This window comes from Oenanthe melanoleuca, chromosome 12 (assembly GCF_029582105.1).
Source record: "Oenanthe melanoleuca isolate GR-GAL-2019-014 chromosome 12, OMel1.0, whole genome shotgun sequence".
NCBI lineage: Eukaryota > Metazoa > Chordata > Aves > Passeriformes > Muscicapidae > Oenanthe > Oenanthe melanoleuca.
This window is the reverse complement of record NC_079346.1, coordinates 10,859,710-10,886,872: the sequence shown is the minus strand read 5'-3', so window position 1 is coordinate 10,886,872 and position 27,163 is coordinate 10,859,710. Positions and strand designations below refer to the sequence as shown.

Sequence of the window (27,163 nt, the reverse complement as noted above, 5' to 3'; positions counted from 1 at the left end):
AAGATAGCAAAGTCCAAAGCAATGCTGTAAAACAAGAGAGATGCAGCTCCTGAAAGACCACTCCTGAAGAAGTGCTTGCACAAAGCAGAAGGCAACAAACTCCTCAGAAGCTTTTTCAGTGCCACCTGAATGCTCTGCAATGTGGTGTTCAGGCACTGGGCCAAGATCAGTTCAGGTATTTTTAACCTGTGGTGTCACATAACCTTATCTCAAACACTTAATCAGCCTCTCTCTCTTCATACTGAAATTCAGATGTGGATTCTCATATCACAGCCTGACAAAAAGATTGAGATGCTTATGATTTACTGGAGACAGGAGGTCTACGGGCACAGGTGAGCTGCTCCAGCTCAGACACATCCAGGGGCACCCACAGCTGGGGGACACAGCCCCAGAGCCCAGCTCCTCATCCTGCTGTGTCAGGGAGCAAACTGCTGCAGCAGCATTCCCAGAGCACGGCCAGGGGAAGGGGGAAATGAGGAAGTGTTGAAGCAAAACCAGGAAACTGCCCATTTACCATTTCACAACCAGAGGCTGTGAACCATCCCTAAGGTCATCTCTCCCTGCAGTGGGGAGATTTTCACAGAGAGAGAGATCTTATTTTTGAAAACAAAACAAAACAAAAATCCCAAAAACAACAACAACAAAGAAAACCCCACAACAAAACAAAAAATCCCAGCAACAACAAACCACACACAACCCCCCAAAAAAAACAAACAAAAAAACAAACCAAACAAAAAACCCCAAAACAAATAAAACAAAAATAAAAGCCCAAACAAACAAAAACAAAAAAAAAAAAAAGAAAAAGAAAGGGAAAAAGTGCAAGGGTTCAAAAGAGAAGAAAAGCAACACGTTTTGTATAGAACTAAATAAATTCCAGCCCACACTAAAGCTGCAGGAGTCCAGCATCAAGCAGAATCAACTTTGTACAGTCCTGCAAGATCATGCATTTCACAGTCATGGCAGCTACTGTTTTCTCTTTCCAGATGGCAGGACACAAAAAAAGCAATGATTATTTCATTGTGAAAATAATTGAGACTGCTCTTCCTTGATGGCTGAGAAGTCTGATAATGACTATCTTTGCACATGTAAGGTTCAATTAATCAAACTAGGTAATATGGTGTGGCGGGACCACATATTTATTATATGATTTTATTACATTGTAGAGTCATGTTTGATGCAGCTGTTTCGATTTTTTAATTGGATGCTTTCATATAAATCCCATTAATAGCATTACCCTTACAATCACTCCATCTTCACCACGGAAAATAATTTATCACTACATGAAAAGCAACTTACATTTGGAAAGCTCTGAGAGCATTATGGGTGCTGCTAGAAAAAAAATAGCAACAGTCAAAAGAGGGGAAAACAAAAGAAAAACTGCAGAAAGAGCCACTCCATGCAGCCCCACTCACTACCTTTGCAGAATTTGTTTAATACTTTGTTTTCTACTGTTTTGATCAACCTAATTGTAATTGTCCCTGCACTGGGTTTCCTCCACTTTCCTGAGACGACCATTTATTTTTTGGACAAAGAAACATTTCATTTTGCTTTCTAGTTGGTTTCCCTTTCTGGGTCTTATCACTATTACAAATGTTGCTGTTACTGGCACAGCACTGTTTAAGAAAGATGTTTAACTAAATCCTTTCAGAAAGACACATTTTAATTAAAGCAAACAAATCCTAAAACACTTTTATTTATGTTAGCAGGCTTTGCAAGACTCTAATTTCCAAAAAATGCTAATTGGCGGAAAGGAGAGAGGAAGGGAGGAGATGTGGCATTAAAATTGCAGCCAAAATTTTCCCTTATGGGTATCTGAAGGGCCCAGGCTGCCTCTGCAAGCCCTTGCCCACAGGGACACAGCAGTGGTTGGACTCTCACCCTGCACAGACCCTCAGCTGCAGCAGCAAGTCATGGAAGTCTCAGCCACGAGGGTGAAATAACCACCGTGGATAAACTGAGCTTCAAACCCATCAGTGACATCAGCTCAGATGGCCCAACACAACTGAAACATGGCACAGCATCTGTGGTGTATAAACAAAGCATCTCATGTCTGAAAAATTTTGTTTTCAAGAAAAAAAAGACACTCTGCTGGGGAAAATGCATTTGAAACTGAGCCATCTCACCTTCTCCACCCTGTCACTAACTCCCACATGGAAGAAGCAAAGGTATACCTCACCTGCAGCACTTAACACCTGTTTGGAGTAAATAAGGTATTCCAGGTAAAGTTGACAGAAAAAGTGGCAGAACGTGGTAGCTCCTGCTGGTGAAGTGACAGGCTGACAGCCAAAGGCAGCTCAGGTATTACTGAACTCACACGGTATCCAAATTACCTAATCAGATCCCATGGCCCTCATTCTGCAAACAGATTAGGTGGCTGGCATCATACCCTGACAAATGGCATTTTCTGTTTTTCTGCTCTGGTGCCAGCAGGTCTCAGGGCTGAGGAGGCTCTGAGACAGGGAGCAGCACAAAGGAGCAGGCAGAGAGAGACAGGCACAATCGGGGTTTCATCTACCCCCGTGGATTTCTCACATTACACACAATGCATACTTTACATTTTACAAAACCAAGGAAATGAAGGGAAATATATCTGTCACCGAAGAAGACATCAGAGCTTTAATAGCTGAAATGACGGATATTTTTAGATGAAGGTCTAGTTTAACTTACTTACATTAAGGGTCTAATCTCTGTTGAACAATAGCTATGTTAGCTTGAACACATAGTGAGAAATCTGTTCCATTAATTAAGTGCTGCCTGTACTACTCGGATTTGTAGCAAATGTTAATAGATTTTTTTTTTCTTCCTCTGCTGGACAATTACTTTATTTTGCCAAGTGGCTAATGGATTAAATTGAAAAGGTCCATGTGTTAAAAAAAAATACTTTAGCTTCAAAGTTCTAAAAAATGCTTTGCATACAACAATAGAAAATACCTATGCATTAATATTATTAATGGGCCATCCTCAAAGGCATGTCAAACATGTGAAAGCTTAGCAAATTCATTCCTACCCATCAAAACCATGTCTGTAAGAAGTGCCCAGACAAGGTCTTATGCAAAAAGTACTTTCAACATCCACTAACTCAGGTTAGATATGAAAATCTAGTTGTAAAACACTGTAATCTCCTTCATTCTTTTTAACTACTGTCAATTATTAACAAATAAAAATACAGAATTTAACATTCTTTGTCTCAGAATGGCCTGAAGGATTTAGTCCAAACTGATCAATTTATAAATGATATTAATAAAAAATGCATTTTCAAATTCAATTGAAAAGCAGTACCATATCAGGAAAAACATTTTCCAAGTCTGAAAACAATTTCACATGCACAAAATAAAGGAAAACCACAGTATTTTACACAATTTTCACAAATAAAAAGCTAACAGCTTAATGATTTGCAGTATCTTACACAGTTAAATGAACAGCAGCATTGAGTTTTACAATTGCTCACACAAAAAATTTGTGTGGAAACACACAGACTTTAACCACTTCAGATGGAAATTCCACAGTGTAGAACTTGTGCATAGATTCAAACCCAGTTTATCTATAGACCATCAATTCAGCTCCCCTCTCTCCCCACAATGAAGTCTCTCCTAGGGACACAAGTTTTGCCCTGGGTTGAGCAGGCTGTGGCAGAGGCAGGGATGAACACCCTCCTGCAGATCCCACAGATCCCAGGACAGGCTCCACATCAGCCTGGAATGCCAGCCCCGACACAAATCACAACACCCACACAGCAACACAGTCAGGTTTGCTTTTGCTTTGTTTTCACTACTGCTTCAGCTGGAAGGAGGATGAAAGCTGACACAGTATCTGCTCCTCTAATTCCTTCTGCTCACCCAACAGCAGGGTGAAGGAGCACCTCTGTGCTTTTGCCCCATATAAATATTTATTTCATCTATTACCTGTAACCTTGGACTCTACTTTGCCTTTTACACTTTTAACTTCTTCACTACACATCCTCCTTCACTTAATACTGTCATTCCTTATCAACATCCCTTGTCAGATTTGTTGACTTTTTTTCTTATTAGCCTTCTGCTTCCCTGCTCCTTCAGAAGGTCTCCAAGGGTGGTCTCTGTTCCTTCTTCCTCAAGTCCAACTCCTCCTTCCTTGACCCACAATTGTACTTGCTAGTCAGCCCTTCAGGAGTTTTATCTCTCTCTCCCCCTTTCCCAACTTAATTTTTCAGATTTCCCATCTCTGTATTTCTATATCCTATTTTCACAGTTCTTTTCAATATTTAGAAATACTCCTGTCTCCTTCAAAGCTAATGAAACATTGTGTTTGAACGCAAGATTTTAAAGCCTGAATGCCAGACACACTTTAGATGAGAAGCAAGATAATACAGTATCTCCTTGTAGCCCAGCCAGAGACAGGAGCAATTTTTAAGCAACTGATAAACCCATCACTGAAAACAGGTGTAATAATATAGGTGCAGGGCATGCTTTCCAGCACAGCCAGGGAGAATAATTTATTTTGCTGAACTTAACTCCCTTCTCTTGTGCACACTTGTAAAAAAAGCCTTTTGCTAACTATGCTGGTGGTGTGGAAGTATTTACATGGATGATCACAGTTTTCTTACAGCATAAGAATTGTAATGGGGGGAAAAAAACCCCATGTTAAAATATTTCAATGCTCCCAATTAATGAGAACTTTGCTTTCAGGCCAAAATTAAAAGTTCATCCTATGCTGCACTGGTACTTGCCATAGTTTGCTGGATAAGCATTGGCTCAGGATCCTCACTGTGCTGTTAGGAAAAAAAGCACATTGAGGCTACACCAGCAGCTGCCCTGGGAATAGAAAATAATCCTTTCTTCTTACATATTAAGAAACTGCTAGACTGTTCTTGACTTGCCAATACTATTGCCAAACCTCCCATTCCATTCAGGAATTTGTGAGCAGAATTTCAGTGGCAAACTGAACTTGCTTCTCCTTTCTGTAAACAAAACATTTTATTCACTTCCTTCGAAAGCTGCAGGTAGAAGACCCAGCTACATGTAATTTCTTGTTTCCTGTCAACATTCAAATGTTAAAAATTGACTGAACAGCAGAGAACAAGTTAACATAGCGTATTTGATGTTGCAAATAATTTTTATCCGAGGCAAATGTAACCTTTTAATATGACAGGCAGACATTTTTCTTCCCTCCTGAGGGAAGGAAAAAAAGAGCAAAACTTGAAAGAGGCGAAGTGTTGGGGATAATCCTCACTCACAATGGATTACTTGGAACAGCTGGTTTGCACAATTTCAGGATTTCCTTAAATTGAACTCTCAGAACCTGAACCCTAATTACGCAGTTAGAGTGTGTGTGCCTGCATCAACTCTTGCTAACAGAGAGTACAAAAGCTGGTTGACCTGAAAATCTGAAATAATTAGAGGCCCAGATGGAGACATCCACGCCACAGACTGATGCAGAGGGGCTTCAACAGAGAGCATACAAAGGGAGCCTCTCCCCAGCTTACTGCAATGATGGACCACTGAAAGGAAACAGAAACTTTCTGCAAGTACTGCAGGACTCAAGAAACCTGTATTTCAGAACTCAAGAAACCTGTATTTCAGCACAACATAATTAAAAACTAATTCATTTTTCTTTTCTTGCAGCAGCTATATATTTATCCATCCTTAAATAAACATCCATTCTTAAAAAAACATAGCTACCTATGTCCAAAGAAGGGTACAAGTTCCAAATAGAGCAGCACTCCCATTTGTTTCACATTCTGATCAACTGTGAAATAATAAATTTATCACTGGTTTCCAGCAAAATTAATGTAAATACCAGTGTTATAAGAACTGATTCTCAGAGTATCACAACACACTAGAAAGTAAACACTTGTTTTCCAACTAGTCCCAAAATATGTCAGCAGCTCTACAAAACTATTTCTATGCATCCTAAGAACTTGAAAAGTTCCCTAAAGTTACACTCTTGAGTTTTGATTTAAACAAGAATCAGAAGCATTCCAAAATGAGAAGATCTGTTTGCCCAGCCTCTCCTGTTACAGTTATCTCTGCAGTCAGGCAGAAAGGACTAGAACAACAAAATATAGCATCTGCTGTTTCAATTCCTTACACCAGTTAGCAACTCTGCTTCCCTTCTCCTCTGCTAAAGATACCCCAAATCCTACCTTTTGCTTTATTAATGCAATTGTGAACTTTCAATCCCAGCAAATAAACCAAAAAACAAAACAAACAAAAACCCAAACAAAAACAAAACCCCAAACTAACAAAACCAACCCAAACTGAACAAGATCTTTGTGAGCCTTCCAAGGACAAAAGTAACTAATGTTACTCTACCCATAAACACTATAATAGGGTCCTAAAATGCACCACACCTTATCTAGTGGACTGGATGATGGGTCATCTAGAGCCTGCTGATCCCATCCAGCTTGGCATCCCATCTGCCATCATGAATATATTGTGCTTTAGAAAGAGCAAGGGTGCAAGTGTGTCCTGAGCTAACTGGAGCCCAGGATCAGGCAGGGATTCTCCACCTGACATCAGGTCAACACCTATAAACCTTTGCTAGGCAGAAGATTTAAGTTCTCTTACAGGAGCAAATCTACTCTGTTCCTAGGTGTTCAGCACCACTACAACAAATATAATATGATTACCAAGACAATTTCAGTGTAATAGTTGACCAGAGATTCACTTCAGAAACAAGGGATACTCCTTTCCTTACTACCCTCAGGAGCTCAGGATTTGAGCTTCATGAATTTTACTTATGTAAATCCCTTCACAATTCTCCAGTAATTCTATTTTGAATTCACAACACCTTTCCCACATCTCTTGTCAGCTCTCTCAAGTATTCTGCTAGAGTTTCAAACTCCAGACAAGAGTAATATTTCTTTTCTGGCCAGTACAAGATCAATTATTATCACCTTGCCTGATTTGTGAATATTAATAGGGCTACAGCAAGAAGTTGGCCAGGGAGCAACCAGCTTCCAAAAAGACAAGCGAGGAGACTCCTTCCTTCCAAATGTGCTAAAATCCTCAGCATGGTATTTGGGATCTACACAAAACAGCTATAACTCTTTATTTGATGACAGAGATAAGAAAAAAGAAAAATCTTACAGCCACTCTGAGCACAAGTAGACTGCCCCATGTACCAACCAAACACTGTTGTGACAGCCAGCCTGCATCAGCAGCACTGTCCCTGCAGCCTCAGCATGGCAGACTGCTTGGAAATCCTCAACAAATAAAACATCTTCCCATACCCTGGGGAACAGCTGCCCTGTACCACATCAGAGAGGGCTGCAGCTCAGTGGCGAGCAGGATTGAATCCTGTGTATCAATTTAAGTTTATACTTGCTTTTGGACTGAAAGGCATTACTTGTAAGAAGCGGTACTACTGGAAATAACATGGATTTCATTATGGGCTCTTTACTTCGCAGGGAAAGAGCCAATCTTCCCTGATGAGGAAGACAGAAGCTGTTTTAATTTAAGAAGCTGACCTGGGTGAAGTTCAGGCCGAAGCTGTATTTGGAAAACTCTCCCACCAGGCCGGACACAGCCCTTTCAAGCTCAGTGCCAATTCCACACAATGGCTTGAACTGCGCTCTCCGGCAGTCCTTAAAGGCACATTCTGTATCTTGGCTTTTGCTGCAAGCAATCAAGAAAGAATGCAAGAAAACAAAACTGTTTCCCAAGCACTGTTTGCTGGTGCCATAATTAATATAATCAAACAATTCCACAAATTGCTTCCAATTGCTGGCGTCACTTTCATGTGCAGAGCCAGACTTTCAAAGAAGGGCCCTTCTTGTCCTGCATCCTTACACTGGTAACCCTCGCTTCACACAATAGTAAACAAGACCTCACTAAATAGTAGAGGGTAATTTGTACTGTAATAGGTCCCCAAGGCACCATGGACACAATTTGAAATGCCATCTAATTTTTCTTTTTAATTAAAAAAGCAGTTACTATATTTAAACAACAACACAAAAAAGTTCAGAGGGGACAGACTGGAGTTTCCCACAGCTCTCCGAGAGTTTTCTCAAGGTCAGGAAGAGTTTTATAGGCTCAATTGGTACACATTTTTTTCTTTAATTAGTCTGCCATACCTTCTACATGAAGTCAGTGTCTTGATTTTTCAGTCTGATATTTTTCATATTGCTAAATGGAGCACAGACTCCAGCACCACACTGCTGGCAGCTGAGTGGGTATCAATGGTGCATTTCCCTGTGCTTGCCTTGCCTGCCCCTTCCCTCTCCTCTCCATCCTAAACCTGTCATCCCCATTGAGGGGACCCAGCATAACACAGGGCATTGAGTATGTAATTCATTCAGCTTTATATTTCTCAATTTCCAGCAAGATGACCAGGATATATTATCTGTTTTCCCCAATTTACATTATACGACCACATTTTTAACCTTGCTTTTCAAAAATAAAATGTAAATATTAAACAGCAGGTACAAATGGGCCACTGTCATCTGAAGCCACATAGCAGGACAGATTTCTGAACTTGACAAATTCTCATCATGTATCTCACCACTGTTTTGCATGCATCTCATTACTTAAGTAAATCTACACAAGCCCACACACACTTTAGAAGGATATTTGCAGTTACCAAAGTGGGTTTTCCAAAATACACCCTAATCCAACATACCCTTCAACCCTCAATAACAGCATGGATACTTAAGGTCTTCATTTCTTGGCCAGTTGGCCATCCTTCAGCAGAAATCAATTGAGAATACCAAACCTGAACCCATTTTATAGGCCAACACAACTGCTGTTGCACAATGCACCAAATCCATCTGTTGGCCAAGTCTTCCTAGAGCAGCTTCCCTAAGAGCAAAGGACTTTCTACCTTGTACTCTTGGAACACAACTATGAGTTGCATGCTCTACAAAACTTTGTGTTTCTTTGCAGCAGGGACCAACCTTAATACAGGTTACAGGGAGACTACAGTGCACCACACACTAGGTCTAGACTACACAAATTAAGTGTACACACAATACAACAGATCAGGGCTAAAACACAACCACTATGATCATATTTCTGGCCTCAAATCCAACACTGTTCCACTAGCCTATATAGGAAATTTTCAAATTAATTTCTGCATGGACTTTCAGCACAGTAACAAGGTTGCAATTATGCCAGCTGATGTATCACACCAACAATTAGTAAAACTCTATTCTCATTTGATGGCTACTCAAGGTCCCCTGAGATCATGCCTTAGGGCTGTACTTGCTCCCCCAGCACACCTGCAGGGAGAGGCACCACTCACACTGGTGCTTGGATTTCAGTCCACACATTCTTCAAGCTCCCTGAAACAAAAACTGAACACATGGAAAATGCCTAGTGCATAAGAGGAACAACTATGAAAAAATAATGGAACTAATAAGGAATCAAATTATTAATACATATAAATGTAATGTTGGAAGCTTGGAATTATCAGCAAGCTCTTCTTACAATTCAACGGTAGAAAAATTACAGGCAGGTCAGCATGAAATACCCAAGACCATTCAAAATACTCTAAGTCAGAACAGTATCTTGAAATCACAATTACTGTCACTGGATCTCCTAAGTTCTCCTTCTCCTGGCAGAGTACTAAGAAACATGCAAATACAAACACAGAGTAGAATCTGGGAGAGACTATGACAACTGTTATACAGGACAGATTTTCACAAGTTTTGTTGTTGAGGCAGTCCTTGCTGATTAAATTCTCAGTTCAAAAGGAACAATATCACAAACATGTCCCCAGAGAGTACAGTTAGGTATGTAAAAACAGATCAAGGAACCACTAAGCACTAGGCTTTTGTAATTCAAAAAAACATAGAATATCCCTTTGGCACTAAATTTCTATCCAGTGAGGGAATTTCTCAGCCCAGAGCCACTCAGCAGTGGGCCAGAAGGCACTTTCAGTTGTGTTTTTGTCAGCATTCCAGTACCTATTAAACAGTAAATAAACAAAACCAACAATGCTCATGTTGTGTGCACCAAGATGAGCAGAAACAACTAAAAACAGGTTCTGCATTCAACACATGGGACTAAAACATCATCATGCCAGTGAAAAGGGAACAACAACAACAAAACCTGCACCAGTGCCCAATACCTCCTAGAGCAGCCTCTCAGAACGTATACAATGAGGAAGAAGTTCAGGTTGGCAGACCTGACACAGAATCAAAGGCAATGCATTACAAAGCAGCCCCAAATCAAAGTGCTCAATCCACAGGGCTGTCTGTAATCCTCCCACCTCGCCTGGCCCGCAGCAGCCAGCTAAGCTGGACCAGCTCTGCCGACACATCCCAGGCATCTGCTGCTCAGCACCGGCACACAGTTTAAGTTTGGTGATATCCATCTTCCCCCAGGCTGCCTTTTTAAAGCAATCCTCAACAATGGGACTTCAGAATAAAGACTAAAACATTTAAATTTTTTTTTTTTTTTAAACTTCTAGGCAAGGGCCTTTAAGGCGATTAGAAGGGGAGGGGGATTGGATGGCAGCTTTTGCTTTTTCATGTTATGTATATTGTGTGTAAACAAATATGCAATTTGCTTTAAAAAGATAAGGTGATTAAATTTTTATCGGGCTTGTACTCTGTTGTCACCACAACAAAGAGAATTAGGAGAAGGAAAGAAAGGCCTTTTTATTTGAATTATGCTCTTACCAGAGGTTCTCTACAGCACAGCTGTAAAGCCACTCAATGTTCTCCAAACAGGCCCTTTGATTGCATTTTATTCAACTTGTTTGCATTTGGAGCAATCGAAAGGAAAAGAACGCTCCACATTTTGATGTCTTAATGTTCCTTAATACCTTCTTTAATTTATATTAAGCTTCTTAACTAGGGTGATGAATTCTTCAAAAACAATAAAGACCTAGCGCAGAAATCTTTCACACACCACGAAAATTGAAATTATAATGTATTCATAGTTTTTTTTTTTTTGTTATAAAAAACATTATTTAGAAGAAAGATTTAAAGCATATGAAAAAAAATCCCAAAGTTGTATGAAAATTACTTGATCCAGAGAAATAGAGGAAAGTTCAAACTAATTATTACAAGGGAAATAAAATGTTGTTGGAGGTGGAGGAGAGTAAACAGCATGAGAGTTTTCGGTTATTATGAAGTTTCCAGTCTTTAATAAACTATAAATTTCTCCTCTATGGCTTTCTACCAAAGAAACAAAAACCAAAACACCAAAACAAACACTAAAAATTTTTGTAATTTTGTTTTACCAAGACAAAAAAATCAAGTGTTTGCCAGTCCTTTCTCCTTTATTATTCATATACTTCTTCCCTAAAATGACTCTCCACAGTTCCACAGCGTGTTCCCCTCCCAGTGCCTTTCACAGTCTGCCAAGACCAGCAGCCAGCACTGAAACTGGTGACAATGATGAAGGGGTGCTCAAACACCCCAAGATGCAGCAGCTCCATGGGGCACACACGTGCTCCTGGTGAGGTTCCCAGAGGCAAACCCCATCCACAGGTGGATCTCAGGCAAACAGGGGGAAGGCTGCATGAGAAAAGCAAGGGTCACTCAATAAGCAGAGGCCACTTGAGGGACAAGACTGGGCAGGTTTGCTCTCACAGGTACTGTGTTTTCTGGTTATAGTGGATGGTCAAACACCAGTGGTACCCAGGTTGAAGTGACACCTTCCCCTCTTGAATAAATCACACCAGCACAGAGCAGCAAAACCTGAGTTCAAGAGTGAATATGGAACAACAGATCAAAACTTAAAAACTTGAATACCAAAAAATTGCAGTCTGCAACTGAGGCAGCACAAGCCATTTACAAACCATGTTGTTGCCTTCTGCTATGGTAGAATGTTTTCTTCACAGCTTTTCTGCAAAGTAGTCACTGCTTTTGTAGGAAACAAGAGAGAAAGATGATACAATGCTAATATAAACAGTTATTCAAGCACAATAATTATAACAGGTAATCACAGCTGTATCCCAACTATTTAAACTTTCATCTGCATTTTTTAAGGGAGCAAGTATAAAATTTGCATATTCAAAACAGTATTTATGTATGTAACCAGTTAAGTCTTAACTGCTGTATCTAAAAAAGTTTGTGCCTTTAAGCACAAATGATTCATGAATTTTAATTTGTTTTAAATGTTGAAAAATTCCATCCAAGTAAATTGAGTCAACAAGCCAAACGATGAAGACATGTATCTGGCTTTTATTTAAAAAATAAAAAACTCAAGTCTATAAATTTCTTAGTCACCCACAAATCCTCTAGCAGTAAAAAATACTTTCCAATAACTAAGTTTCCTCATTTCTTTTAATGAAGACACTATGCTTTTCACATGCTGGTAGAGCACTACTGAGCCTTAACTTGATTTTCTTTGTATTATTTAACTACAATATTTTTATATGTTCTTATAGAAATAAATTAGCCAATAATTATCAGAAAGGAGGGGGGAAGATTTGCAGAATGGGACTCTGTAAGCTGCTTCAATGTCGTTAATTTCAAAAATGCAAAGTCATCACTCCACTCTACAAATAAAAATGCCTAAAACTGATATAAGCATTATTCTAAAGGTAATAATTAATTTATATTTCCCTCCTAAATATCAAGACTTAGTTCAATCTTTTCATGCATTTTCTCAACAAATGCGAAGACCAGAAATAAAACTTTGAATATAAAAGTCAATATTTTCTAATAATTACTTTATAGTATTCAGCCTCCAAATAGACAGCAATGCCAGCCAAGCTGAATGCAAGCAATGATGTTTATAAAGAGACAGGCACAGTAAATCAGACTTTAAATGAGATAGCCCAAGTTGCAAAGATACAGTGACACAGACCTAGCACATATTAATAACTTAATACCTCTATCCATGCCACAGCAATACTTCCATTTTTCTAGGCAAGCACCCAAGGGCTGGGTTTCCTTCCTCATTACACTCTTCCTGGGGCACAGACTGTTCTAAAATCCAGTCAAGTAAAATATCAGAAAACAGGTACAGCCTCTGTCCAAGTCCAGGGAAGCAGATCATATTTAGGCTGAAGGAGATTAGCTTTCCTGAACCACCACCCAAAAAGACTCTTCATCTTTCTGACATTTCCAGGTGCTGATCACACTGTTTAGAAATAAGATGTAGGCAATTCACAGGGCTCTATGCAGAAATTATGAACAAGTGTCCAGACACAGGTGGCTGGCTGGAACAGAACAAATTACAGCAACCTAATGGACAAGATTCCCAATGCAAATCTGTTTGAGTGTCTGGGTCCAAATTCAGCTGTGAAAGGGAAAAGGTTCACAACTTATTTTGCAGGGTGTTGCAACAGCCAACCCACATCTGTGGAGAAACAACCTGGACTGAAGAGCCACTGCACATTTCCAACACACCAACTCACTCTGACTTGCACTGCAAAAAAATCCAACTCCCACAAATAAATACAGTGTTTCTAGGGACTGCAGTAAAAGGCAGCATTGAAGGAGAGGAAAATTAAATTACAGAAGATGTAATATGACCAGCCAAAGCACACAAACAAGAATAAATCAGCCCTATTACCAAAACCACAAAGGCAGCATCTTGTGTGATGACTATTGATTTCATTAAGTTTAGGTTCTAATACAGTCCATTTCAGGAGCAGGGGCCGTCAGATCTGAAGACTTATTTGTCTTGACAAATAATTGTTAAACGTTTGCCATGCATTAACATATCAATGTTTATGGTATCTTAAGTTACTCAAAGATAACACAGGAACTTATTTAGCATATCATTAAAAATAACTTGTAGAGTAACCCAACAACAGCATGGAGTATATTCTGCCCACTGAGTATTCCTAGAATACTGGATTTTTGAAATGGGGTAATTTAAGAAATATTCCTATTCAAATTACATTTTCTCTGGTAGCTCCCATTATGACACTGCTCCAGTTAACTCTGCACTTGACAGCATCTGAAAAGTCATCCAGTAAAAGGAAACTCTGTCCCTTCCCATACCCATCTGTGTTCTCTATTTAGAGCTCTGATGTCTCCAGTTATTGCTCAGGGCAGAGCTGATCAACTGCAGGTTCTGTGATGGCAACCAAAAAGCCATTTACAATTCCAACAGCTGTTACTGATTTTGCAGCAGAATTATGGCAAATCTCTAGTTCAAACCCTTCCTACTTAAGAGGAGGAGGAAAACAACAAAAACAAGAAAAAAAAAAAGCCAAAAAAAAAAAACAAGAAAAGGGAAGGACTGGGAAAGTGTCATGGAAAAAGGGCACAGCCCTGGTGGAAATCTAGGAACACAGAGACAATTACACCATGCTAAGTCAAGCCCAAGGTTCTGTCTTATCCAGGTTTCTTCCTTACAGGCAGGCAGCAGAGGGGGAAGGCTGCAGCACACCATAATATTGAGCCTTATTCTCCTCCTAAAGCTCTCCATGCCCTGCAGACTGAGGAGCTGCAAAAGGGAATGGTCCAGCCAGGAATCACATCTCCATGCAGGTTCATGTGCCAGCACCAGCTCTGGCTTTATTAGGCTACTGCAGCTTTCAGGGATCAAAATGGAAGCAGCAGCATTCCCTCATCCTGCATACTGATGAGGGAATTCATCAGAGTGTTCATAAGTGTGTGTTTTACATGCAGTCATCAAGGCTATGGATCTACAGGAAGTTTACATTAACACTTATGCTGCTAAAATTCAAGCTCTAGTAAAAACTCTAAGGAGAAAGAAATTACAAAACGTACCAGATGCACTCCCAAACAGACTAAAAAAAAAGTCATAACAAGATTTTCCTGAGGACAGCTATCTTTGAATCCTTGGAAGAAATATGGGATATTGAGAGGAGGACATGAGCCTCTCTTTTGGAGGCAAACAGGTACTTTTCCCAAGAGACAAGACAGGTGGGTTGGAATGCAGCAGCATCTTCAACTCCCACACTCTGAAACAAAAGCAGCCTCTATGTCTTGAATGCCCATATTTTAGACAACCTGAGGGGTACCCAAGGCTGCCAAAGATGCAAGAGAAATTTTCAGTCTACAGACAGAAATGAACTGGTCATATTTCCTGTAGTAGGCAAAAAGGAGCTCACCAAGGTCATTTGAGCAAAAGTCAAAAGAAACACAAAACAATTATTTTTAGCATTTGTTTTCATACTTGCATGCATCAGCTTTGACCCAACAACTTATTAAAAAAAGGCAGCAGGAATAAAACAAAAGTTCCAGGTAAGACTTCTCAACTTGCAACTCCAAAGTATACCTCTACAGAACTTCACCAGAACAAAAAAAAAAAAATTAAATAAAATAGCCTTAACATTAGAAGAGTCTCTCAGTCAGCAGAGCTGACTTCAAATGAAGGTTAGTTTGTGCTCTGCAATCTAAAATTATAATGGACAGGCCACTCTATTCCCAGCTTTTATTCAGTCCTATTTTACTACTTCAAATATATACTACCTAAATTTGTATACTCTTTAACAGTAGTTAATCTTCAATTAAAATACCTAGAGCAGAAACTAAGATAACTGGTTTAAAAGGTAAAAGCTTATTGACAAAAATGTATTCTTCATATTGCTTTTTTTTTTTAATTCTGCATATTAAAAATGTCATTTTTATGACTTGGAAAAAATCTTCAGGAATAATGAAGGCTAACAAAAGACTGAAGAGCAGTAATTTAAAAAGCTCCATATGTAGCATCCTGATTACTGTATCAGTCCCATTTCCATAACGAAGGGAGAAGTCACCAAACTGCTGCCTGTCCTTTCTGGTGACAAGGAAAGGGCAAAGAGGATGGCGTGTTTCCAAGGCATCATCCTTCAGGCTCTAAGGGAAGAACAAGAAGTCTCCTGCAGTACAAGATGTGGGTGTCAGTGTCCAGCACTCTTCTGCAATAGAGTAACCCCAGCTTTGGTGGTCCCTGCACATGTAGTTAATTTGGCAGCAGCTGGGTTCAAAAGTTTATCCTCCCTTTTTGACCTGCAAAGGTTTAGTGTGTGGGCGTGCACGAGTGTGCACATCATACCACACAAGCTGAAGATGTGCAGCCACAACACACACGGTGTGTGAGCGTTTCTGTGCCAGGGTTTGCACACAGAACATGCTGCATCTTCCTAAATACCAAAACATCATCCAGTATACACTGGAGTGATGTGCACTGGATGCAGCATTCAGCCATCCCTAGGCAAACATAACCAGTCTGCATTTCAAAAAGCTTATGGAATTTTTAAGTGTAATTTCAAAAGGACAAACTAACTGAAAAAAAAATAAAAAATTGCAATACTACCTCCTTAGATAAATAGATTGAACATGCTTCAGATAAAGTATACTGACCAGTTCTGCAAGCCTGGCTAGATCTACACACTAACATGCCCACCACAGGTACACCCAGGTAATGGATCCAACAGACTAGGAATTCTTTTCATATTTACATCTTTCCATCACAGACACTGCAGGATAAAAGTGTAAATGAAGCTGGGGGTTAGGAAAGACAGGCAGGAAGACTAGAAAGCATGAGGAGGCCAGGGACTGCTGAGCTCAGCAAGTTCATGAGTAACAGTGACAAAAGCAGAGTCACAGACTGGTGGAATATTCACAACTTGGAAGACTGAATGTATTCTCCAGCCAACATCTGAGTATCTTCTTGAATTGCTCTAAAGCACTCTACAGTTGCAGGCAGAAATCTCTGATCTTGGCACGAAGGATATATTTTTCAACCATTTGTCATTTTACAGCTCAGACACAGAAGCAAGTCAGTGCCTACAGAGCTTCAGTAATTGCAAAATGCTCCTAAGCACATTTACTACAAAACATCTTCACTGGGATTTAAAGAGAGATCTGAGGTTATGAATTTACAGCACTTTTGTGATGGGGTTTGAGCACTCAGACAGTCACTATCACTGAGATAACAAACAGTAACTCATTAATCCATGGAAATGTGACAGTATAGTTGAGTGCAGCAGTTTTCTCAGCACTTGTGTTATTTTGAAATCTTGAATCAATTGTTTACAGAAGCTCTTCACTTGTGTTCACAGCAGTTAAGTGCTCTACATACCAGTGAATCTTTAATACTTCCTAAATTGCAGCATGTATGAAATAGTGGTTTCTTTTATTTAAATGGTAAAAACCAGCACATAAATGGATAAATAGTTCATGATGAGTGTAAGACAAATTTTCAAACAGAACAAGCACTTTGTGTTTGTTGATGAAGCTGTAACTTTCAGTCAGAATTACATAACAATAACTCTATTACAAACCAGTTCCAAACACAACAAGGGGAAAACACTCTGCATGCAACACAAATCAAGTAAAGTATGTAGGCATAATGGCAGAGAAAATAAAAGTTATTTAACAGAAGAGCCCATACATCAGCAACAAACTGGGAATTAAAACACAAGATGGAGCCCCAGGGGGAACACTTAATACAAAGACACTACAGAGGCAAGTCTATCAAGACCAGACTACTTGACCAAAGCCAAAAAATGCAAGCCTCTCTTCAAAAGTTCCAGGGACAAAGTGAAAAGTTAATGTTAAGAGCTATTATGCATTTCAAACTTTCTTATGACCCAAAAAATAACCCCAAAAACACCAACTATCCAGTTTTACAGGGAAATTTCCAATTTTCAACAAAGATGTTTTATACAGTGCTTTAGCAGATGTGATGCCTAATACATGAAAAACAAAGGTAAAAGCTCTCCAAGAAAATAAAAACTGTATTTTCATTGTTAAACAGTAATCCTAACATCTAGTCAAAAAAACACTTCCTATTTTTGTTTCAACACAGTAGTACCCAACTACTCAAAAAAAAAAAATCACCAAAAAAATGAAATAAATAATAACAATTCCACTATATTACATTAAATCGATATATAAAACTCACAAAGCAATAATAGAGAGAAGAATAGGCTCCCAATTCCATGCAAGACTTTGGGCTGACACTTCTATGGAAGGGATACCAGCCCCAGCTGCTGTGTGAGCAGGGACAGCACATTTATTCTCTCATAAGTAAAATCTGTTTTATAAGTATAAACTGGGAGTAACTACACATTTGATGGTGGAAATGAGAGAGAATTTAACTAGTAACTGCTGCTCACAGCAAGGAAAACAGAGGGACAAATACTGCCTTACAGAAGCCTCCAATTGTCACACTCTCAAATTTCTGCAGCCCTAATGGGCAGATATTTAGATTGGCAATTAAGAAAACCCAGGCCTAGGCAGTTTTGCTTCTTTGGCTTCCATCATTTCACAACATTATTTCATCTCTATCTCAGGTCCCTCACTCAGAAAACAGGGTCCCTAATTCTACAGTTCTTTGTACAATACCTTGGAATACAGAGTTGTTTTTCAACCTGAAGAAAAGCAACGCATTCTGTGTAAGTTTACAAAGTGTCATTGTTGATGAAACAGCCTGTTCCTTTTAATTCCATATTTAAACAACTCTGCTGAGGTCTAAAGATGTTGATTTATTTCTGATTTTACAAATTTTAAAAAAGGCTTTCCGTGGAGATGTAATTCATGAGTTTAACATTTCATCAAATATGCTTTTGTTAAGTGTGGCTGAGCAGGCACATTACTCAAGGTCATAAACTTTAAGTCAAATCACAGGCAACTGAGCAGCTCCTGTGCTTTTCTTATGGTCTCTGTGCCTCCACAGAAGGCTAATTATTTTACAACAAAACTTGAGAAGTATTTTTTACCCTGAAGCCATATTTGTTCCTTGTTCCACTATTTCAGTTTCCACAGCAGGAACTCTTGTCTGCAGTTCACACTTTCCCATCAGAACCACAGTGCTTGAACCATCCATACACCAGCAAGAAGAATCATGTTGAAGGTAAATTACATCCTTAAGAAGCATTATATCTGAGTGATGTGAAATTTAAACCACAATAAAAGAAAACACAGACAGTTCAAAAGCCAAATAAGAATCAGAAGTATCTCTGAGCCTAACTGTGAGTCTTTCAGTGCTGCTGGCAAAAGCCCCAAACCAACAAACCTACTGTCCTCTCATAACACAATCAAAAGGTACCAGGAAGAAAGAGTAAAAAACCTCCACAACTATTAAGTTGTATTTGCTAAAACCTTGATCTATTTGTGTTCTTACAACTATAAGATGCATATATAGTTATGGAAAATTGTTAGATCACCCAGAGAACATTTCAGTTTAAGATAGGATATTTCCTGAAAGTACACCTTTGTACCTTTCCAGACATATTTACAACTCTTATGAATTAAATGACATCCAGTTTTCTCAAGATTAATCCCCAATAGAGAATTAATACAGTGGATCAAAACACATTATTATGACAAGCAATTAAAAAAAAGTAATTACCAACAGTCAAAGCCACCAGGCTTCTGGCTGACCCAATAACTAACCTGAAAGACAACACACTGCAAAAGCTCCAGGAGATGGACTTATAGGTGCTAAACCAAAACTCCAGAGTCTTCTTCACTGTACTGCCATAAATTTGCTGGCAACTTATCTAATATCTCTACATCTCTGCTCCCCAGTTTTCTAAAGGAAAAAAAGAATCAACTCCATCTGAAATAAGACAGGCACTAGCTGGGGGCTACCACTACCAAATGTCAGGGAAAGGACTTGAAATAGTTACAGTCCATTATACTCATATTTACTTTATGGATATAGCAATAAAATTCACATGTGAATATACAAAAATTCAAACTGTCCAGCTTTGCCCAGGATTTTCCTAGACAAGAACTCTGCATATAATGTGCACATTGCCAGAACTCAACAGTTTTCTGAAAAAAAAAGTTAACCTCTTTGCTTCTACTGAGGTAGGCACATTGTGCTGAGTTATTTGAGTATATAAGCTGTTTGAATTCATTTTTACATGGAATAGAACTTTCTTGACTCCTATGGGTTTTTTCCTTCATCAGTGTAAAACCTGCAAAAAAACAGCCCAGCAAAAGTAAACAGTTTCATATTCTGAGCAACAAATCAGATGGCTACAACAAAAACCATTATTATTACTTCAGCTCCATTCTTAGGACAAGCCCCAAGATATGATGACATGAAAAACAGAAGTCATGGAAATACAGAAACAAAAGTCTCAGGGCATTGTTTTGTACAAAAATAGATATTCCTATTTTTAGAAGAAAAAAAACCCAAACCAGCAAATGTATTGCTGAACTGTGACTGGTCTGGAAATGGGAGTTCCCTGACTATATAAATTGCCAACCTCACCCAAAATAAAGCAACCGGGTTGTTTTGGTTTGGATTTTTTTTTATGTCTGTTATGACCAAATGACCCTCTTAAGGGAGGTAAAGCCTATTTTAATCTCTTCAGTTTTACTGAAGCTGCTATTTTATCTTTGTCAGTTCTACAGAATAGTTTTTCACAAGTATCCCTGAACCCAACCTTTAAGCTGTTTCCTACTCGTGGCACTTTTCTGAGGGACCAAAATCACATATGCTGAAAAAGGGCTTCCTGCACAGAAAAAGACTCACACCCCCAAAATACTTGGGACAAGACAAAATAATGCCATGATACAATGCCATGTGCCAGTGGTTTGCTCTTCAGGAAATCAGTCATTGGAAATAGTGTCATAAAACACAGCTGAGCAAATGAAAAAAGAAGTCACACACTTTCCTTCTAGGTATTACAACTGTTTCTGGTAAGAAAAGAAGAGAGATTAGCAACTTTACTGGGATGCAAAGAAACCATAACATGGAGTAGTGCTCCAGGTACTAAAAACATTCCCTTTTCAGGAGCTGGAACATATGAGAATCACACATGGCTCTCCCAGGGCAGCCAAAATACCCACCCTGTCTTGAGCCAGTGCTGAGCAAAAGCCCATTCTGAAACCCATGAAACCTCTTTGGACACAAGTGAAATCAAACAGCAGGGATGCTCAAACTGCAGCTCCATCTTCCTCCAAACACTATATGCAGAATTCCTTTGTACAGCCTTGGCTGCAAGCCCACTGGTTTCCCCTCTTAATGCTGAGATGAGTTGTAAAGCTTTTATATTTGTGGAAGCACATTGAGAAAGTGCCTGAAAAGTGCCAGTACACGTCTGAAATGCCACCAGCCTGTACCACTTAAAATCACATGCAGCATTAAGAAAAGACTGATAAGTAAGACTCATATAAAACAGGTCTAACAAACCAAATTTAATAGAAGAAATTAATTTATAACTACTGCAATCTTTCTCCTTTCATGATGACCAAATATGGCTACACAGCATCAGCTTTCAGCAAGGCTGGGGGAAAGGGAGAGACTTGTTTAGCAGTTGGTCACATTTAGTCAGACAAAGCTGGAAGGAGGCAAAAGGGCAATAATTTAGTGATGAAGAAACTCCAAAGACCTAGAAAACCATGGCAGCCTTCAGAAATGGGGCTTGCCAAAAGGCTATTTTGGGGACAGATACGGCTACAAAGCTGCTATTAAGCTTCAATCCTTAAAATAAGCCCATAAACTCAGAAAATATTTATCTGTAAGGGTGGCAGCCCAATAAAAGTTTTATGAATGTTTTAAAACTGCCCTGTCAAGGGGCTAGCTGCTCAGTCACCTCCCTCCCTCCTAAAAAAACAACACAAGCAAGAAAGTTAGGCCCATGTGTCAGGTTCCCAAGCAGGAATGACAGGACAGCCTGAAAAATGGCTCTGCACCTCCTGCACCCTCTCATGGAGGCAGCAAAGCACACACCTCCCTGCTGGGAACATCACCCAGCCCCACACACCTTCCCCCAGAGCTCTTCTCCTTCCTGCCACCCACTGCATGTTGAGGAAGGGGGGAAAGAAACCAGTATATACAAACAAGGAACAACATGGATAAGGGGAAATACAAACTCAATCTGGTTTTAAAGTTTAATGTCTAAAATCTTCTTGGATCCAGAGATGGTAATAACATTTGGTTTGTGCTGCCCAAATGAACCAGTCACTGTTAATTTGGCAATGGCTTAAAGATGGACAAGTGAGCCAACTGTAAAGGATCAAGAGAAGTCCACTCTGGACTTCCCAAGTGTCCCATTTTTGTTAACACCTAAAGGCTTTAGAGAAAAATCAAGCAGAAGTAATGCAGACAAAAAGAGTGAATTTAAGTAAAAGAATATAAAATTCATTTACAAAACTGTGTGAAGCCTGGAAACACCAGATAGAGGAGTGATGCTGCTTCTCCCTCCTGTCACATATTTTTTCCTCTCCTGCTCCCTACCATCACCAAATCTAAAACTTTATACAAAGCTTAGTCAGAGGAAGCTTGGCACATTCCTCAAAGTCCAGAGGAGGAATAATCACTGGCAGCAAAATCAAAATGGGATGGAAGATAAGAAAGGGCAGTGAAAAACTGTTTGCAGCCAACTAGACTCTCACTGCTCACATGCAGAATTTGCCATGACAGTAGTTAGGTCCAATTCAAAACAGTTTTCAAAAGAATGAACTACAGCTTGTTCACACTTTGTCCACTCCTCCTAAGCAGCACTATCCTACATGGCTTCTTCAATTCCATTTTCATATAAAATGCTTATTGACTTAAAACCAATACAAACTGCCCAAAGAAAATAACCCAAACCTCTGTGGCAGAACAGAGGGCCTGATGTGCACTCGTACACTGGAGTGCACACAGCTCCCAGGCTGGTGGTGCAGATGTGAGGCTGTGGCCAGCACAGGGATGGTTGGCAATGCAGATGTTTCCTGTCACCAGTGTCATGTTTGTGCTGTTACAGATTTATTTTTTTTAATGTATTGTGTTACTCCATCTATCTTAGTGAATTGTTCACCTTGTAAAATTCTAATTATATTATTTTCTTCTTGTTATCTGCATTATCTAAAATTATTTATACTATTATAACCTAGGTTTCAAACACTGGTTATAAACATTGTTACAACAGTTATGAGAACAGGGTTCCTATACATACACACAGAGAGATGAATAATTTACTTTACAACTGCTCTGAAATGCTGGAACATGATTTTGTTTCCCCAACACACTTCTCTAGCAAAAAACAAAAAAACCCAAAAAACCAAACCAAACCAAACAAAAAAACCCAAAAAAACAAACAAACAAAAAAAAAAAACAAAAAAAAAACAACAACAAACTAGAGGGACAAGATCCAATCTGTCTTCCCCTGGGATCTCAAAGTAGCAGCTTTCCTGAAGATGGCACAACACTGCCCTGTATTTGAAGCTTCTTTCTGGGGGCGTGGGGCAGTTGCTGAGCCAGAGTTTGGCAGGAGTAAGTGCTCTGTTAGATTGAATTTCAGCATAATGTTCTTGATAGGAATCGGAGCACCATCCTGAAAGTGCACCGGGAGGGTAAAACGCCAGCCATCAAGATGGATGGTTTGTTTTTATTTTTATAGAGATTTTCTAAACCTCAACTTTCACCTCTTATCCCCCTCCCCCTCCTGTTCTCAGTCACCTCCAATACTCCATCTGTCTGCTTCATTTAATAGAAACCTATATTTCCTAGCTAATGGATGCATTTGGCTAAGAAGATAATCTCTTTGTGTTCGCTTCAGTTGCCACATTCCTGTTATCATATTAATACTGATTAAATACGAAACCCAACAATGAAGTCAGACCCCACACATTATTTAAAAGCGACAAGATGTTCATATTTTGGCACTTTGAAACCTCAGCCAGCATGGAAGTGACCTCTCCCCCCCACTCTGAACACCTTTCAGCTGGGATGCCATCCATATGGACAGGATACTTTAAGAGCATTGTCCTACTTGAGAACACCAAAGTTCAGGTTTCCTGAGAAGCTCTAGGAGTGCACAAACTGATCTCAAGGAAACAAAGACAGTGCAGGTCAAGCAGCTCAGCACTGGGGGCTACAAGACAGGAAGGGTCTGCACAGGTCTCTGCTCCCTCAAGAAGTCCAATGGCCATTAACAGCCCATGTTTGTGCCTCAGTTTACCCATCTGTACAGAGGATATTTCACAAGCTGTGCTGTAGGTGTGCAGCCAGTTTATTAATGTCTGTTTGGGTCTGCATGGTTACAGACTAAAGGTGCTGCAGAAGAATGAAGTATGAATAAGCAGACATCAAATCAGCAAAAACTAATTCAACAAATTCTGGGATTTAAGCCAACTTCGTAACATGTCACAATTTAAAATCAGCCAGTCCCACAAGTGATAAAGCACACTTCTAACCCTGAGCAAAGTCATCCTCAAATTCCAGAACAGCTCTACTCATCAGAACAGCACTGCAATAAGACCAGATGAATTTGCACCATTCCTTTCTCATGTGACCATCATCATCCTCTGTGGAGAGGAAAACTGGTACAGAACAGCTATGGAAATGAGACTAATAAGATGCATGCTTTAATTCTGTATTGTTCAACATGTTCAACCACCACTAATTTTTTTAACAAAAAATTAACACAGCTACCTATTTATTTGGGGTTTATCCCATTCAATTTAATAGACTCCCACTGTCAAGTCAAAAGAAGCAGAAATTAGCATGACAACCTCAAAGTTCTGGTGAAATTAGTCATGTCTGTCACTAACTTCTCAGTACTGCAATGAGTAAGAGCCTGAGTTGCATGTTGTAGGCATCTCTGTGTGCAAACATCAAGTGTCAGAATGCAAGCACCCTGGTTACATACACTACACATGCAAATTATTTATGAGTTCCTGAAGACAGAGCCAGTGTTCCAAGCACTCTGATTACATCTACCTTTCTTTGAGAGCAGGCCCGAGCTGCACACTCCTCTCAGCCAGTTGCTTTCCTAGAAGGCGATGCGACACCTCCTGAGCAGCTTTGGAGCAGACGAGGTTACAGCATGGTCAGGAAAGCTCCCTGGGGATGTCAAGAAGGCTAAGCTAACCTTCTGAGATCCGTATAAACAAACAACCGAACATGGAGAGCCTTGAACCGAGGGACTGCTGTTTATCTAACCCCTGAACTGCAAAAGACATCAATCCCTGCCTTATTAAAGAAATGCATACGCTAGCCAGGCATGCCTGCTTGATCAGCTCTCTCCCATTCACAGCTTCTCCAGGGTCGGAGGAAGTTTCAACAGGCCCTGTTCCATAAATAAAATCCTCCTGGCTGGCGAGATCTAAATTGTATTAAGACTGGCTCAGACAGCTTCAATCAGAAATAATCAGCAGGGCTGGACTGAAATACTCTCCATCAATTTGCTTACAGATGGTCTTTTCCGCCCCCTACTCCCCAAGCCCATTCTACCTGGTTCAATGAAAGTAGTGGGGAATCCACAACACGCTTCCACTTACTCTATGTGTAATCCATATGTATGTGTGTCCTGAAATCAAAACCTAGTTTCTAATATGAGAGTAAAAGCTTTAAATACAGAGGCAATCAACAGGTCTTTAATAGAAGATTCCCAACCATCAGCAAGCAAACCTTCAGAGTCTGAATAGCACAGAGCCTTCTCCCTGTTTACAAGATTTCTCTCATTTCTTAGCCACCCAAAAAGCAATCATTTGTGTATACTACAAATCCACCCTTTATGATGATTAGAGAAAATAAGGTTATTCAACCAAACTCATTTGCAAAACTCTACAGCATAGTCTTCTTACAAGAATCAGTATTTATTAAAGCTCAAAATCTTACAGAGAAATGACATGCAAAATCTGTTGATAATCTACCTATAATTTTTTCCAAATGCCAAATAAAACTTCTTTTTCCTGTGCTTATAAGAAATAAGTTCTAAAAGCAACTCCTGCTTTTGCTCCAGCATACATTTACTCTGAAATCTAATCACATATTTAAGATTACACACTAGTGAATTGCACAATGATCAACTGAACAGAAATAGTCAAGCTGTATTATTTTCACAGACATGAGAAATTAATTTGATTTTTCACAGGAATAAATTGTCAAATATTAAATTATATACATATTTTAGTATTTTCACAAAAAACCCTTTCTATTTGGCCTTGGTCAAGGGAAAAATATTCTTTAAAATATTCAATTTCTCTTAAAAGGAAGAGCAGCTCAACAGAGAGCCTAGGTCATTAACCCAAGCTTAAATTTTGCTTCAAGTAAAAAATAAAAACACTGATAATTTACTGAATAAGTCAATCTTGCTCTGAATGTGCACGATTTCAAGACAGAAAAATAAAACCCACAACTAAATCCAATTACATTATGTCCTCAAATTACTCACTTCAGAGCATAACAAGGAAAAGACGAAGAAAAACTAGGGGAAAAAAGTCCAGGACTGGGGAAGCAGGCATCAATTTCCACATGAATTCCAAAGGGACTATAATCTTTGAACATCTTCTGAGGAGGTACTTGTGAGAACAATCAATTGTAATGAGCCATGAAAAGAAAATCCCCAGTTCATGATATACAGCCTGCTCTCCTGTCAGCAGGAACTTGCATTCTTTAGCACATTTTCAGCCCTCAAAAAACATCTTCTTTCTCTTATGCTTGGCACATGCTGCTTGGCACAGCCTGTGTTACCATTGTGGGAGCTTGAAAAGATAATTCATTGCAATCATAAAGAAAACAAATGCATATTCTTCAGGCTGCATTCATGTTGTAATACCAACATACTGCACACCTGATGAGCTGATCCATCAGCAGGCAAACAGTCCCTTGCCTAACACATCCATAACTGGCTATATTAGGGAGAGAGAATGTTGTTCTTCCACAGGCAGAAAACTGAGAAGTAAACAAAAGCACTGAGGAGTAAACACATACCTGGCAGCAAACTTGTACTGAATTAAAAATCCTCAGGTGCAAAAGCCTGTACACAAACCATGTTCTTCATTTACATACAATGATACAGCTTGGGATGGAACAACAAAGTACTCAAAGGGATGGCACAGTAATCAAAGGGGTGACATCTTCTTGGTTCATGGTTCTGCATATATATATATATATATACATATATATCTATATCTATATATCCCTCTTAAAAAACCCTTAAAAAGCAGCAAAGGCTGCTCTGGGAAAGATCAGGGGAAGGGGCTGCAGAAGTAAGAAAATGACCAAACAGAGAGGGAATTGATTGAATGGAGAGGGGAGAGTAGAAATGGATGAGGGTAAAACATCAAAAAAATCAAACTGGGTACCTCATCAGTTGTAACAGGAAAGAACAGGTTCTCTGAATCACCTAATTCTCTTGATTTACTAATTTGAAATAGTTGAGGGGATGAGGAGAATGCAGTGAGGGGAATTGAGGGCTCAGAGGTTTGAAAAAATATTGTCATAAAACACATAGCACAAAAGCATGCAATATAGAGCTCTTGGGATTCAACTTACAACTTCAGATATTACATGAAAGAATTTCCTAAGTGGGATGATAGTCTTCTCTACTTTTCCTTTAACTTTTATTCCATGCACTAAGTATTTTTTGAGGATTT

General features: G+C 39.3%; 1 protein-coding gene across 1 annotated transcript in view; it reads right to left on the bottom strand.

Annotated features, from left to right (window-relative positions):
* Positions 1-27,163, bottom strand: part of EEFSEC (eukaryotic elongation factor, selenocysteine-tRNA specific) — a 115,698-nt gene that overhangs the window by 1,567 nt on the left and 86,968 nt on the right. The gene's annotated exons all lie outside the window — the stretch shown is intronic.